We start from the raw sequence: 16,532 nt of genomic DNA, 5'->3' as shown, positions 1-16,532 counted from the left end.
GATGATATATAGAAGTCAGCTGCAACAATAAAACACTATTCTCCTCCACTTTATGCATCCAGGACAAATTTCAGCTTGGCTGATGTAACCCACAAAAACACATCAGGAATATTTATTATTTTATTCAGGAATAAAATAATACAAATCCATCAAAAAAATCTGAAAATGCCAATTTTTCCTCCTACTCCAATCCTAATAAAAAATGTGGAGAAATCGCCAACCAATTTTGGCCACCATGACTTCAGACGCCATATTTAAAATTAAAAATAATAAACAAGGTGATATTTGCAATTTCTACAGCCCAAAAATTACTGAAATGACACCTATCTTCTTGTGATCTGTTGTGAACCAGCCCAAAAACCGAACAATCAGAATCTCACAGTTCTGCCATTCCACTCTGTCATTAATACAGGTACATTTCAGCATCACATAAAAATGTAAAAGACAATTTCCCAAAACCAGACAAAGTAAAAATGTTTACCTGATTTTGATGGTTTACCACTATAACTCGATATTATGATTTAATTGCTCACAATCTCAGTTCCAACTATCAACTGGACTTAACTTTTATTGTAGATCAACTTTCCAACTTACTAGCTTAATAAGCACATATTTGTTATTAAAATAATTAAACAATAATTTAATGAATCTCCATTATATAAACATATATATAAAACTTTTATATTTATTAATCTGCACATGTACCACAGGACCTCCTACTTGAGATTTAACCTCCTCTTTGTATCCCATTTAGCTACTGACCCACTCATTTTAATCGTCACCACTTTTTCAGGCAAAGATAGCAAATGGAAACAACTAATCCAATGGAAAATTGACCTCATCAACACTCGTTCCAGCTTTAGAAACAGGTACTACAGACTCAACCGCCATCATATATTTAAAGGGAGATATTTCATACACAGTCTTTTTAAAACAGAATTCAACATTGACTTGAATGATACATAATATTTTTTTTTATGTTCAATCCCTTGAAGGAGGGGGTGATTCCCAAAAGGCGCTAATTCATACAAAGCATCCGAAAACTTTTTGACCAAAATAAAAGGCCCACCGTAGAAAGACTGTAACTTCTTGGACACGTCACTCTTAATGCTTCCTTCTGTACTCTGTGTTTGTTTTGAACCTCCAAATATAGTTTGGAATTTGTTAAAATTCTCTTAATTATATCCTCCATATGTTTCAGAAATTCCAAATACGACCAAAAAACGAATAACCTGTCCTCGAGCTCTTGGAGCAGTTAATCACCAATGTTGCCACAGGTAATTTTTTTTTTTTTTTCTCCCAAGTATTTCATGATTTTTGTCTACTCTTAAAGCTGCGTACAAACTTTGGTTCTGTCTTTCCACGAGATTCAAATTTGGATTCTTGAAAGGAACTAAAACGGTGTCCACCCCCAATCCTTTCATTACCCCCTTTTTGTAACTCTGTCAGATCTCAAAGCCCGAAATAAAATATAGGTAGGTACAAAATTCTCCAAAATAAACCATAGGTAGGTACAAAATTCTCCAAAATAAACCATAAATAGGTACAAAATTCTCCAAAATAGCCTTCACTGCTGTCTCAGTCTTAGCATCAACTAGCTGACACGTAAATATATACCTGGAAAATAAGCTAAGCAGATTATGATTAAAACAAACTTAACCGTTTGTAATAATTAGTGAATCCCAAAAATTTCTGTAACTCCTTTCCTGTCTTAGGCTTGCCCCAATCCTTAATCCGTTCCAAATATGAAGGATTCATCTTCAATCTGGCGGCACTAATAATATGCTCTAGATAGTGGCATTCTCTAGTCAGTAAACCACACTTATCCAGATTCCATTCCAGGTTGCCCTGTCTGAGAACCGGAAACAACGTCTGCAAATGTTCTACATGCTCCTCTGGACTAACTGAAAACACAATCAAATCATCCAGGTAACTGATACAGAAACCATACATCCCTAGTGAAATGGATAACACCTTGTCCATCAAAGCACAAAACAAGGATGGCGCGTTGCAAATTTTAATAATCTTCGGTTTCAATTCTGGATTTTCCTTAATCATCTGATTTTCCTCTAACTTCAATTGTTGAATAATAAACTGTACTCGCTCATGCATTTTCTGTCCTGACAACTTTTCTGGTTTCTTTAACACATTTTTTGTTTTCTTACAGGTGGAATCCAGATTGTCCATGACAAAACAGTGCCCCATCTTCACATTTTTAAGCAAGGTAATAGGTTTTATCGACGCATTAACTACGTTAACCCCTCCTTTATCCCTGACAGAGTAGGTTCAGCCACTACCTGTTATTGTAAACAAGAATTAATAGGAACAGATTCCCCATGAAATTCAAATTTATCCACTTCCAAACAAATATTAATTTTATTTTTCTTCAGGAAATCAGAACTGAGATTCACCAACTTGCCTGTTACCTCAGGTACATAAAATATTTCTGTAAACACAGCTTGGTTCCCACAAATCTAACTTTTAACTCAACATATCCAATAATATTAACTTTCTTTTAATCTACCGAATAGGCTGATAACTTAGCAGGACAGAAACCAATTTCATGTTTATCAAAAATTTCTCTAGATATTAAAGAATTAAAATTATTTCCTGTATCAACAATTCCTAATTCCTCCACTGTAATATCAGCTCCTGGTACAAAAACTCTAAATCCACGCAAATAGGCATTTTTCTTTCTTTATCTTCAAGACTTCACGATCCCTTTAAAGCCCTAGTAACTTCTGCCACCGTTCCGTCGGATTAAAATTTCAATGTCGTGTTATAAATAATTAATGTATATATTTAATTAATTAACTTCAAATTTCAGATACAAAGCCATCAATCTACAACACAGCAGCCAGCCCTCCGCCATCCACCAGCCGCCATCATACTGATCAACATATTATGTCATGCACAGCCTGCAGAACACCAGCCCCTCGTGACTAGACACCAAACTCCTTGCAACACCAGTAAGTACCCCTCAAAGGTTTAATATTCATTAAAACTTTATTTAGATACCTACCAAATTTTATACTTAATTGTACTAAATGTATTATATAATATATTGTTCCCATTAACAGTTACTAGCACCTCCACACATTGACTAAAAAAAAACAAAAACAGAAACTTCTTCACAACATTGAAAGCCATTATCCGAATACAAAACAGCAAAAATTTTCAAATTTTACATAGCTTAAAAACTCAATTACACTAATATAACCTAGATATAATATATGTGAACAAAGAAACAATATATAAAATAAGGTTTATACATCGAATCAATCATCACACTACTACATAGGATATTATTGATAATTGAACCTAGCCATTTCAGCAATCATAGCCTCGTATTGTTTTTCATCTCTGCTTTTTTCAGAATCCACAGCCGGCCCCCTCTGATTGACTGATTTCTTCAGAAACTGCTCAGGTATCACCCGATTATTAGGCACTCCAGGCCCCTCTCCCTTTTCATTATTGACCGGAAAGAACTTAGCCTTGGTCTTACCTATGCGAGAATCAGGGGCAGGCGGCTTACCATCCCTCTTCTGCCAACAATCAGCCACTATATGTCCTTCTTTCCCGCAATACCAACAAATCATATTCTTAGCCTTCGAATTCAAAGCCCCAATCACATTCTCAACTTGATCCCAAGGGATATCATCCTTTCCCTCAATCCAAGCATTATTATCGCCAGTCCCAGTTCTGTCAGCCAAATTGGATACATGCACCTCACTAATCACAGGCCTAGATTTCACCTCCCTAGATTCTTCCAATTTCAACCCTTCCATAGCCTGGGAATAACATGACGTCACATTTTCAGGTGAAATGTGTCCAGAACGAGCCCAGCTGATGTAATGTTGACCTCTACGAATCAAATAAGTCAAGAATGAGCTATAATCCTCCAGGTAATGCATAGATTCAACAAAGTTGGCCATATCTCTAGCTAAATCTGTAAACATTAAATTCTTCGCCACATTGTTATAAAAATCACGCCAAGATTGTTTAGAAATATGACCAGGATGCATAAGTCTAAACAACCGTAATTTCTCTTTTGTTTCAGGGCGTAGAAGAATTCAGTAGCTGATTCTGTATCTGCAAACGGTATCACCAACCTCCTTATCAACAGGTAATAACCTAAAGCACTCAGGGAGGCATTAGCCTCCGGAGTAATAAGCCTCCCCATTTTCTTTCCCTTGCACTCAAAAATCCTATTGTACAACACATCCTTGAAAAGCATGGGATCCTCCAATTTTGCGAACCGAGCAACCCTCCACAAGGACAAAAAATAATCCTCAAAATCAATATTTCCATCCCAAAATGGTGCGTCCCGCACAAAATCACTCTCCCACTTGACACCCCTTACCAGACAAAACTCCTTAAACTGTCCCTCTACAGTCTGCTGACTGACACTGCCACCAGCCACCTTTTTGTAAGCCTTAAGCACTTCAGCCCTTTCCTCGATTAAAGGAAATATATCCAATAACTGATTCTCATACTCGGTCAAACAACTCTCACGTACATTCATCCAATTACCATTACCAGCTGGACCCAAAAAATCTATCTGCGAAAACTTCAAATGTCCAGGAGCACTCTCTACCCTCTTAGCCTCGAAACTAGTAGAATCCAATTTAGCCTCCACACTCAATCGATTAATAAAAGATGCATTAAATGAATCATCCCCCATCGATTTAGCTGTAGCCACACTAGCCCCCAAACTTGTCTCATACAAGAATCCACCAATGTCGCCATCTGGTGGCAATTGAGCCACCTTTTTCTTGATAGTAGCCAAATCAACATCATAACCTAATTTCTTATGCTCATCTGAACTTTTGAACTCTTTCACCTTATTCTCCAGCCGTTTATTCGCCGCGGTTAACCGATCCACTCGGCTCTTAACAGACGTATGCTCTTTTATCATTGCCCTAACATATTTCTTTATACTTTCAGGCACAGCATCATTCTCCACAGCACCCAGAGCCGACTCCACTTCTGCATTAGCACCTGCACCAACATCCTCAGCCACAGCATCATCCTCCTCCCAATTTTCGGGAGTTCCATCATCATCCTGACTATCAGTCTCCCTAGGACGCTTAGGCGGCCGTCCACGCTTGCCTTCATTTTTACCCCGCTCTCCTTTTTCTCAATCAGCCATATCCGAGCACTAGAACTAGATTCGCCGTGAAATTTAGATCAGAAGAGTTAAAGAATGAAATTCCACAGAAACCTAAAATATAAATCAAGTTAGAAATATAAAAAAATAAAACAAAACTGTGAAAAATCCGAGATAAAAAAAAATCTCAAAAAGTGATTGAATTCAAATTAAACACCACTTCCCCCACCCTTAACTCAGCAGCAGGTCTAAATAACACGTAGCACAATAAGACTGCGCCAAATGTGAAATAGACAGACTTACATAAGTTAATGATAGAGTAGATTCAATATTTAATTCAAAATACAAACAGTTTTTTAAGTATTTATCATATTGGATTAAATGCAGTTTTTGAGTAAATAAGATTAGATATATATACTTTATTTAGAAATGGTTAAATATATTAGAATGATTTAAAACTACTGATTGATTAAGCTGGAAAGTTCTGAAGTAGCGGGATGTCTATTTGTGTGTGAAAACACCAAAGTAGCAGGATGACTGTCTGTCTAATTAATACAAAAGTATTAATTAGCTGTATAACTCTGAAGTAGCAGGATGGCTGTCTGTCTAATTAATACAAAGGTATTAATTAGCTGTATAACTCTGAAGTAGCAGGATGGCTGTCTGTCTAATTAATACAAAGGTATTAATTAGCTATATAACTCTGAAGTAGCAGGATGGCTGTCTGTCTAATTAATACAAAGATATTAATTAGCTATATAACTCTGAAGTAGCAGGATGGCTGTCTGTCTAATTAATACAAAGGTATTAATTAGCTATATAACTCTGAAGTAGCAGGATGGCTGTCTGTCTAATTAATACAAAGGTATTAATTAGCTATATAACTCTGAAGTAGCAGGATGGCTGTCTGTCTAATTATCAGGACACCAAGCAACAGGATGACTGACTGTTTAATTAATACAATGTATTAATTAACTATGCACTTTGAAGGGGTAGAATATTTGCCTATGCAAACTAGCTAAAGTAGTAGGATGTCTGTAAATAGCTGTATTGGTCTTAATAAAGACTCGAACCCAAACCAGATAATGTTCTGTGTTAGGACTCTCAATATCAACTGACTAACTAAATAAATGTTCTCTTAAATGTTCTCTTAAATGTGCTCTTAACTTTTACAGAGCAATAAAGAGTAAATGATGTTTCTACTTTTAAGCCAAAACTTAAAACTGAACTATACTACAGTATAGACATGAAAATTTTAATTTATATCCAAAGAATAAATAGATAAATAGAATCGCCATTGCAATTGGTTCCTTAGTAAGATAAAAGTTAAAGATTAAAGAATCTTTTGCATAGTTGAAAAGAGTACAAAAATGCAATCAAAAAGTCAAGATATCTTAAAGACAACTTTTTTACCCCATTATCAAGACAATCTACTGCAGTTCACGGTAAAATATTGCTGGTAACGAATATTGCCAAAAATCTATGGTTTTTAAAAGCTGCCAAACGGCTGAACATACAGATCATACCCGCACACCATTTTAAGCGGTATAAGAAGGCCTACAAATAATCTGGAATAGCCAAGATCCAATAATGCACAGGGAAAGCTTTACTGAAGAAAAAACGCGTAAAATAGGCCCTTTTCGCGCATTTCTCTGCACTGCGAGATAATTATGCACTATTGATTTATTGCTATTCCAGATTATTTGTAGGCCTTCTTAAGCCGCTTAAAACAGTGTGCGGGCATGATCTGTGCGTTCAGTCGTTTGGCAGCTAGCAGCCTTTAAAATTCATAGATTTTTTGCAATATTCGTTACCAGCAATATTTAAACGTGAACTGCAGTAGATCCCAATATTCTATTTCTTATTATTCTATGTGTATGTATATCATTATACAGTGTTGGTCCCTTTACCTAGCAGCAATACCATCTTGATAAATGAACTTTTTTGCTGCCAAGATAAAGTGTAAGATGAAATATATCTTTTTGGCTTTAATTACTCCACAAAATTTAGCCATAAAGGGAAAAGTAATTAGGCTAAAAGTGTTCAAAACAATTTAAAAATAACAAAAAAGCTACATTGTAAGAAATAAAGTTTTTTCTAATATATGCCTTTTTTATTAAATAAGTTTTTTATGTCCAAATGCTACGAAATTAATAAACTGAAAAAAATAGGCATACATCTATCAAATAAAAACCAATGAAGTAGAGACAAATATACTTATTTATTTCAAATAATATTTGTCTTAATAACAGGCAAACTAAATTTCACGATATTTTATATTATAAGCATTAAAATTTTAAATATATTTGTAATATATATTGTAATGGAATACCTCTTAAGATCAAACTATGCAAGGCCAAAAAGTGAGAGATTTTTGCAAATTAAAAAATACTTATTTTAAAAAAAATTATATGTACGTGTATCTGTTAAATAGATAGGTATACTTAACTTTTATGTGTTTAAATGGGTAATATATTACAGCTGATTTAAAGACATCTTCAAGTTTAGGTTTTCCCCAAAAAAATATTGTATTAAACTGACAAATTGCAAAAATGTGTCAGGAGTACAATAGGAGGCTTTCAAAATTCCTTACATCGACCATTAACAGATTGTTATTGGTAGAATAGGTTTGTAGCTTTGTATTATATACATTACATAATATGCTTTTACTAAAATTTTTATAAAAGAGGACATATGTATTTCCAGTAGGGGGGGGGGGGGGTGGATTTAGGCGCCTGCTCTAAAAGTAGGATTAGCCAATAATCCTTTGTGAAAATTTTTAGAAATACAAACTTTTACAGGATAAAGAAAAATACTTATAATCCCCCTTCTAACCTTTTTTGGGAGGTGAGGGGAGGGGGGGGGGTATATGGATAACTTTTCCACTCGTCAGAATATTGAATATTTAAAAAAAAAAAATTATTTCTATCTTTTTTGAAATTTGGTTTACCAACCAAAGTTTTGAAGAAAAGTATTTTGTCCAACTTAAAACCAAGAAAAAATAATAATGATTAAATGATGATGCTTTTTAGACTTGTTTTTACTTATTCATAACCAAATATTATTGTAAAAAAGTGTTTTTCAGTGTTATAAATTTTCATTTATCATAACAAATTTGTTTTTAACATTTTCTTCATCAAAAAAAGTTTTCAACTACAAATATCAAAACAAAAAAAGACTAAAAATGCAAAAAAAACTTGTATAACGTAAAATTAAAAGAAAAGAAGACGAGAATTGTATTTCACTACATCAAATGCTTAAAACTGGGTTTCTTTGTGTAAAATGTCGTTAAGTAAAAAGATCATACGCTAATGTCGTGTATTGATTCTTCATGAAACAAGGATGACAACATCCGTAAAAGCGAAGCACTGAAACGGTTGGACAAATGGACATTAACACTTATATAGTGTCAGAACTGAATAATCAGAATATGATAAATGTATAAGAGTCGAAGAAAAATTGTAAGTAAATTTGTTTAAAAACTGCATGATACAGGATAATGTTTATGGACATACTTATCGATAAATAGGATGATGATGTAATTTTGTTTTACATAATTGGGGGTAGATTAATTCTTTGTCAAATGTCCTATCCCTTAGGATCCCTGCTAGAAAGAAAGGGGTCTAAACATTATTTTACTTACTAAGTATCTGAGTAAACAAACTAATTTAAAGTGAGACTTGACGGACAGCAAGGAAGGGGGTAAAGGGAAGTGGAAGAAAGGTTGATACACTTTGCTAAAACATTAATAAAGTTGAATTAAAGTAAGAACACATTCTCGAGAGTATAGATCATAAGTCTGACATTAATGTACAAAGTGCTTTTTCAAAATTTTATAACAATTTTGCCACAAATTTCTTTAATACAAATCTAGTCTTCTAAATTTTTATAGTATCTTTTTCTTGTAATCATTAAAATAGCTAATCAATTGATAAATTTGTGCATTAGAAATAAATGTTAGACACTTTTAGGACATAGTGCAAAAAGTAGGGTGTATGGTCTTTTATTTCAAAATAATTTTGGCCAGAAAATGTCATCGATTATATTCGAAGTAAATTATCTTGCTTTCAACTTTGTTAGAGAAAAAGCACAGTGTGTTTGATAAATATTGCATGATTTACTAGGTGTGCACCATACATAATTATATCCCTTCCACCCCCCCTTGGAATATTTTCACAAACAATTCATTTTCAATCTTTATCAATTCCATTACAAGGTCATTTTTATGTGAAAATAGCAGATTTTTGTATAAAAGCTTAAGTTAGTAATCATTATCAGTAATCTAATTTTCTCCCTTAAAAATATCTCACATTTGACAGCTAGACAGAGGGAAATACTGACTAGAAGGATTATAGAATAGAGATACTGATAAATTAGTAAAATCTTTTAAAGGCATTTTAGAAACTAATAACGACCAAAATATTACTTTAATCTAGTAAATGAAATAAATCTTCTGGATGGTTAAGCGGATAAATTAAATTAGAGAACACACAAATTGATCAAAGGAATCATCACTAAGAATTTTCAATTAAATATTAACGTTTCTTTTGGCATGTAAGTTAGATTTAAATGTTCAATAACAAGAGACGCGAAACTGTTACTATCCACTCCAAGTTTAAGAGGAAGAATTAGGTTTCTTTATGTTAAATTAGGTTAGCTAGCTTTAAGAGGCAAAAAAGGTAAACTCATGATTGTCCAAAATTTTTGTCTAAACATGGGTAAGGATATTGTACTCGCACGTGTAGAGGTCTATTCATCTATTCTTACTTTTATTCTTCAGTTGGTCTCTTTAATCTTTCAAGTCTAAGTTTTACAGTATTATCTCTGCCTGAGAAAGCTTAATATTGTACTGTGATTTTAGCGATAAATAACAATTCCTAAAACCATCTTTTCAGTTTAACTTTTGAAATTGGATTTCTTTTTTTCCCAATTAACCATTTTATTTTTTGTTCAGAGAAAAAGAGACGGTCTTTATTTTCAAACGTTCAAGTTTTTATCTAGCTGTTGTTGATAACATTTATGCGAATGTACACTTGTCATTATATTTTTTGACTTGGAGAATAGTTATAGGCAAATTTTTCTTACAATGATTCATTCTTCTCTTTATCAATATTTTATCTTCATTTCATTTTGAAAAACTTTGTCTTTAAAACATCTATTTTGGTTTAGTTATATTCCTTTGCCTTTATTCCTAATCTACATTTGAAAAAGAAGCGGCTAGCCCAAACACAATAACACAGAGAAAAGAATAAGAGTTTTATTCCTAAATTGCCCCCAAAATTGGCGGCTAATTGGACAATCTTTTCAACACTTTTAAACTAATCCTAAATACATACTTTAAAAGTAAAAAATAACATAAAAATACTGCCAAACCATCCTAGAATATCAACTGCAATAGTATTATAAAAAGAACCATGAAACCAAATTTTAAATCATTTAGCATTAGTTAAAATATTTACAAGTAAGATGAAACCAATTCTAATACAAAAGCAGTTTTTAAAAGAAAACGAGAGGATTTCAAACTTTTTTATTTTTATATTTTCTTTAGAATGCTACAAAACATAAACATTTTATTCTAATTTTGAATTTCAAAGTTTACTTTTTACATATAAATATAACCAAAAATAGTTTTCAATCTAATGATAAAGATGAAAAAACAAGAAAAAATTCCTTAAAAACTTATCTTTGATATTCTATATAAATAGAAATGAAAGGAACTGGAATGAAAACAATTTTTGTGATATTCAACACTTCCGCAGACTAGTACAAAGAAGCTAACACAGACAGGGATTATACACACCATCTGCATTAAATTAAATAGCTGCAAACCTGCCCACAGTTGAGGTATATTCTAAACACCTATACTGCTGCTATGTCAGAAGGTGACATAAATAATTAGACTAAGTGGGCTGTTTTTGCCCGTAAACAGGTGCAACTCACAATTAGTATTTCCAGACAAAGTTCTGCAATCAAAAGTTTGGTTCTTTGTTTGATGAAATACTAAACTAGTATGCTATGTATATTACTAGCGGCTGCGTTCCTAGCAACAAGAGGCTATATATTCATATAGGGATATGAAAGGGCACTGGGCAGAAATATCCTAAAACCATACTAAGACTTTATATATGTATATTATATTTACATAATAAAATCATAACATAAAAACATCTGAGGACCAAAATAAGCCTCACTCTAAAAGAGAACCATATGGGTTCAGCAGTTATCGAAATTCTTTGCTACAGAGAAAAACTTTTATAATTCTTGTCCATGTTGAAACTAAGAGTTGACAAAAGACAAAAATATTAAATAAGGATTTCCGACATACACATTTCTTTACATAATAACAAGGACAAATAGGTTTTAGAATGAATTAATCATATTTAAAAAAAAGATTATTACTTTTTTATGTTTCCTTATATAAATGTAACAGTTTCCTTGTCTGACTGTACCGCAATATCTCGCTAACTGCTGGACTGATATTATTCTCCTTTACAGTGAAGCTTTTTTTGGATATGGAAGTTTTTTTTAATTTTCAAGAAAAATCAACCATAGAAAGATTAATCCCACCTCCAATTTTTTTACTTTTTTTTCTAAATTTTAAAGTGGGCAGTCATCCCTACCTCCCCCCCTATCCCCTAATAAATATTTAAGAAGTTCTTTATAGAGTAGCTGCGCTATTTATAAAACTTATTTTTGATCCTATGAGACATATTTGTATTGTACTTGAACATTATATAGCAAGTCTTCTTTTACATTTTTTTAAAGTAAAATATTTTATCAATGAAAATCTTTGTTCAATTTTTTGTTGGCATTAAGAAAACTTTTTTGTTGTCTTCTTAAATATTTTTTTTACTTGACGGAAAAAAGTATTTATCAGAAGAACCGCAGCAATATGCTTACAGTTACATTGTTTTACTGGTACTCGAAGCCTCACTAGAACACTTACCTAAAATTAATATAAAAAAATAAACAAAATAATATAAATGCTTTTTTGTACTTGCGGTTGTGCCTGCCCCTTGCATTTGCAAGAGGCAGGGAAGTAAAAGGTCTTAAACAATTCTAAGACCTAATTTAAAAAAATATCCTAAAACCATTCAAGGACCTAGTGTCAAAGCTTCACTTACATAACATGTAACAGGGTTATTAGTATGGATTCGTATACAAGTATTTTTTTGTTTTTACTTTCTTTTATTCAAAAAAAAAACTTTTGATACTTAACACTTGTGTAAAACACATTTGCAATAAACCTATAATTATAATTTTTACTATGAATGCATCTTTTCATTTATTTTTAAAAGCGAAGCTTTTTTATAATTAGGGTCGGTCCGTCCGTCCGTCCGTACGTCCGTCCGTACGTCCGTCCGTCCGTCCGTCCGAGATAGTTAGCTTTTATTCGTTAATTTAAGCATGTTAGAATTGTCCTATCGATTTCAAACTTTGCATGGTGATTTCTGTAGTAGTTAGGTACGATTTAGAAAGCGTAGCAACTTTATAATCATTACCCAAATGTCCGTACGTCCATTTTAAACATGTTGATTTTTTTACTTTTTTAAATAGCTTTTATTCGTAAATTTAAGCATGTTAGAATTGTCCTATCGATTTCAAATTTTGCATGGTAATTCCTGTAATAGTTAGGTACGATTTAGAAAGCGTAGCAACTCTATAATCATTACCAGAATGTCCGTACGTCCATTTTAAACATGTTGATTTTTCTACTTTTTTAACAACGAATTTTTATATGATCTAATTATCCGTTTGATCTGATATTTGGTATATTGATTCCTGGGACAACAAAGAACAATATTTTAAGCGAAGCAACTCTATAATCAAGCCCTAAAGATGTAAGTATGTCCATAAACATTATCCTGTATCAAGCAGTTTTTCAACAAATTTACTTACAATTTTGCTTCGAATCTTATACTTTTATATTCTGATTATTCAGTTCAGACACTATACAAGTATTAATGTCCGTTTGTCCTACCGTTTCAGTGCTTCGCTTTTATGGATGTTGTCATCCTTGTTAAATGCAAATTCATCGTTAACTAGCGGTTAAACCCATTGCATCTAGGGCAGCGGGGCTAGAATGCTAGCTTTAAACCATCCCAAAATTTAAATGTAAAAATAAAATAGCTAGAAACCATCACATATGGTTCATTAGTAGAATAAATTGTAAAAAACGTCATTAATAAATTTTTTATTTAATATCATGTCTCTTAAACTGATTTTTACTACTAAAGGCATACTTTAACAAAACAAAAAAGTAGGAAAATCAATTTATCTTGAATAACCTATCAATGTATCCCCGTTAAAAACAAACTAAAAATAAATATGGCACGTCAAGTACTTGTCCTTAATCCTTTATCCAAACCTGTCCCAAAGTCTTTTAATTATTTAGTATCACAGTACGGTTACTTAAGGAAATATTAAAATAGTTTACTGTTACACGATAGTGACATACTGGTCATACAACCAATTATTTAATCCATTGATCTTTATATATATCTCTAATTTGTTTATCTATAACCTCATCCATTCATAGGTTAAATAAGCATCAAACTATGTGGAATTAAGAATAGGTAAATTGCAAAAAGAAAAATTCAATTCAAATATATAATCTGTGATACAAAAAATAAGTTTTTTTACACATAATTATCTTTCAACAGTCCTAATTCTCTGCTTTTTAGGAATGCTCTTTGTTAAAGTATCTAAAGGCTATGGTCGCAGCTAAGATATTCTAATATACATACATGAAAAAAGGTATAAATCATCATTTCAATCAAATTACTTTTATAAGTGTTTATGAAAAATGCTATACATTTTAAACATATTTTTGAAAGAATTACCTATTCCTTCAACTTTATCCTCTCTTGATGAAATAAACAGACAAGAAATGCATATGTTACTAGTTACCACAACATACGTAACACTCGTCACATGATTCAATCTGTCACCAACCACACTTTCATTAATACACAATTAATTCATCTACAAACAATTTTGATCCCAATTGTAGCAGATAGAATAAAATTATAAAAGAGAATGAGATGTCGAAATTAAAATAGGGGAAAATACGGGAAAACAAGGACAATTACATTGTAAAGCAGTGTAGTGATAACAAGCTAAAACTGTGGGATGAACCCATACATTAATAGTTTATGCAGTAAGAATAGAGCTAAAATGAAGCTATAAAGATGTGTAGTAGGAAAAGTGTTTTTTTTTCAGGCTGTCAATAGATTACTGCATATGACATTTTAAAAAGATAACTTAGAAATTTTAATCAAATTATGTTTTAAATTAAATTATCTTAATAATAAAGTGTATTAGTAATTGATGGTCGCGTCGTAGGGACGTCATACATAACCTAGTTATAGAGCAGCTATGCTACTTTTAAAAAGGGGGGCGAAAATCCATAAATCTTCATTTTGTGTTTGTAAAACTTAATCAGTTGCATAATTTACAATCTATTTTGAGTCTTGTTATCCCTTTGTTAGTTGACAACACAGTAGTGCCCATTGTTACGTTTTCTACAGGGATTAGGACAAGGTAATAACAAGTTACAAATCTCCGAAAAGTAAACAATAGTCAAAGTTACCAAAAGTCTAAAAAAAATACATTTCTTATGAAGTTTGAATCAGTGGCGTGTACAGGGTTTTATTAGGGGGTTAAAAAGGGAACCCAGCTTCGTAATATCTTGTTTTAGGGGTGTCTGAACAACTTCCTCCAACCTCCTCTACAAGATTATAGTTGGAAATAAACATGTTAACTATTTTTTTCTGAAAATGTATCTTAATTTACTGTAAAATATAATCATGCATTTTATTGAAATTTTTAGCATGTATCTTTAGAATATTAGTAAATGTCTATGTTTATTTCCAACACAACGCCGCCTATTGTAAAAATTCGGGAGCTCTAAATTGAAAACTCCGCAGCTGCTGCTGTGCGTGTGTGTGTACGCGCGGCAAGTTAACAATGCCGCGGTGACAAATGAAACATATGTGCGTCAACAATAGCACGGAATTTTAAGGGGGATGGTATTGGTCAAAGGCAATGCAAATTGATTGAATTTTAATATGGATGTGGTAGTCTAAAAACTTTTCATTTAAGATAAGTAAAACAGTAGAACAAATAACTTTGTAGAAGCTTCATTCTGGTCTTAGACAGGTTTTAGTATATTTTCCGCAAAAATACAAACTAACAATTTTTATAAGATTAGGATAATTTTTTTTAAAATTTAATCCTTATACAAAAGTAACAGGATATTTGTCTTTTTTTGGGATTCTGTGTGTTTGTACCGAAGGATCTCGCTAACCGCTGAACCGATCGGGTTCTCGTTAACAGGGTAGCTTTTCATAGGTCCCGGGAAGGTTTATGACTATTTTGGAGAGGATACCACCACCCTCCAAAAAGAAATCACCCGTAGAAAAAAATTACCCCACCCCCCCGTAATTTTTTTACAATCTTTTTAAAATAAAAATAGGGTAGGGGGTCAATCTCCCCCCCCCCCAAAAAAAAAAATTCCCTCCCCCTAATTTTTTTTTTACTTTTTCTTTTAAAATCTAAAATAATCAATTGAGTTATAAAATTCGACTCTCCCCTCCTCAAGTGTCCCTAAAGACCTCTAGGGGCGTACCCGCCAGTTTTTACATAAAACAGAACAAATAATGTAGAATATAAATGTTCATGTAATCTTTGATTTTCTACTGATATTGTATAGGGCTTTACAAGTCAAAAGCGAGCGGTGTCTTTTGTGGTCAATTTGCAGGATCTAACAACCATGGATGCGTATACAGATTATAAAGCTATTGTATACTAGCAAAATAATTAAAGTGACGTTTAATGTTTAACTTAAAGCAAAGTAATGCCAGTTAATTTCGTAACTAAGTATTTTTTACTTTCATTATTTATCTATTTCAGTATACAGATATAACTTATCTAACATCAAAAATGAAAACTCTGGAGAAAAAAAATTGTCTTGAAAATTAATTAAATGAATATGAATTTATATTCCACAATTAAGGAAATACGTGGTAGTTAATTAGCTTAAATGTAGATATTTCTCCATATTAAACTTTCTTCCTTGTTGAACCAACCATTTTTCAGTATCATTATTCCCTTTCCCCATGATGAGGCAACTAAATTGTAGTAAAAATTTTCCTGCTCATTGATTCTTCATGCCTCTGCTCGTCTCATATGGACAAGGTGTTTCTTCTGAGCAACAACAAAAATTGTTGGAAAATTTTCAAACTAAAAACTTTTATTTCAATTATTTAAGAAATTAAAAGTATTACATTTTGCATCACTGTAAGTAATTGTATATTTGACAAAATATTCCAAAATTATTGGCGTAGTTTTTTGGAAGATTTTTGCTATTGTTAATTTCTAGCTACATTGAGAACACATATTACCACAAACGATTTGTTGA

The 16,532-nt window shown here is 32.3% G+C and overlaps 1 protein-coding gene and 1 long non-coding RNA gene across 2 annotated transcripts in view; one reads left to right on the top strand and one right to left on the bottom strand.

The window, feature by feature from the left end:
* Window positions 1-16,532, bottom strand: part of LOC145316983 (transcription factor Sp9-like) — a 43,243-nt gene that overhangs the window by 19,037 nt on the left and 7,674 nt on the right. The gene's annotated exons all lie outside the window — the stretch shown is intronic.
* LOC145316688 (uncharacterized) lies at window positions 112-2,969 on the top strand. The gene is made up of 7 exons (XR_013878653.1): window positions 112-412; window positions 794-869; window positions 1,202-1,277; window positions 1,843-1,929; window positions 2,168-2,224; window positions 2,391-2,431; window positions 2,828-2,969. It is a non-coding gene; the product is annotated as an uncharacterized LOC145316688 (long non-coding RNA).

Source organism: Acartia tonsa, chromosome 1 (assembly GCF_053477335.1).
Source record: "Acartia tonsa isolate MP-2025a chromosome 1, ASM5347733v1, whole genome shotgun sequence".
Taxonomy (NCBI): domain Eukaryota; kingdom Metazoa; phylum Arthropoda; class Copepoda; order Calanoida; family Acartiidae; genus Acartia; species Acartia tonsa.
This window is presented reverse-complemented; position numbering and strand designations above follow the sequence as displayed.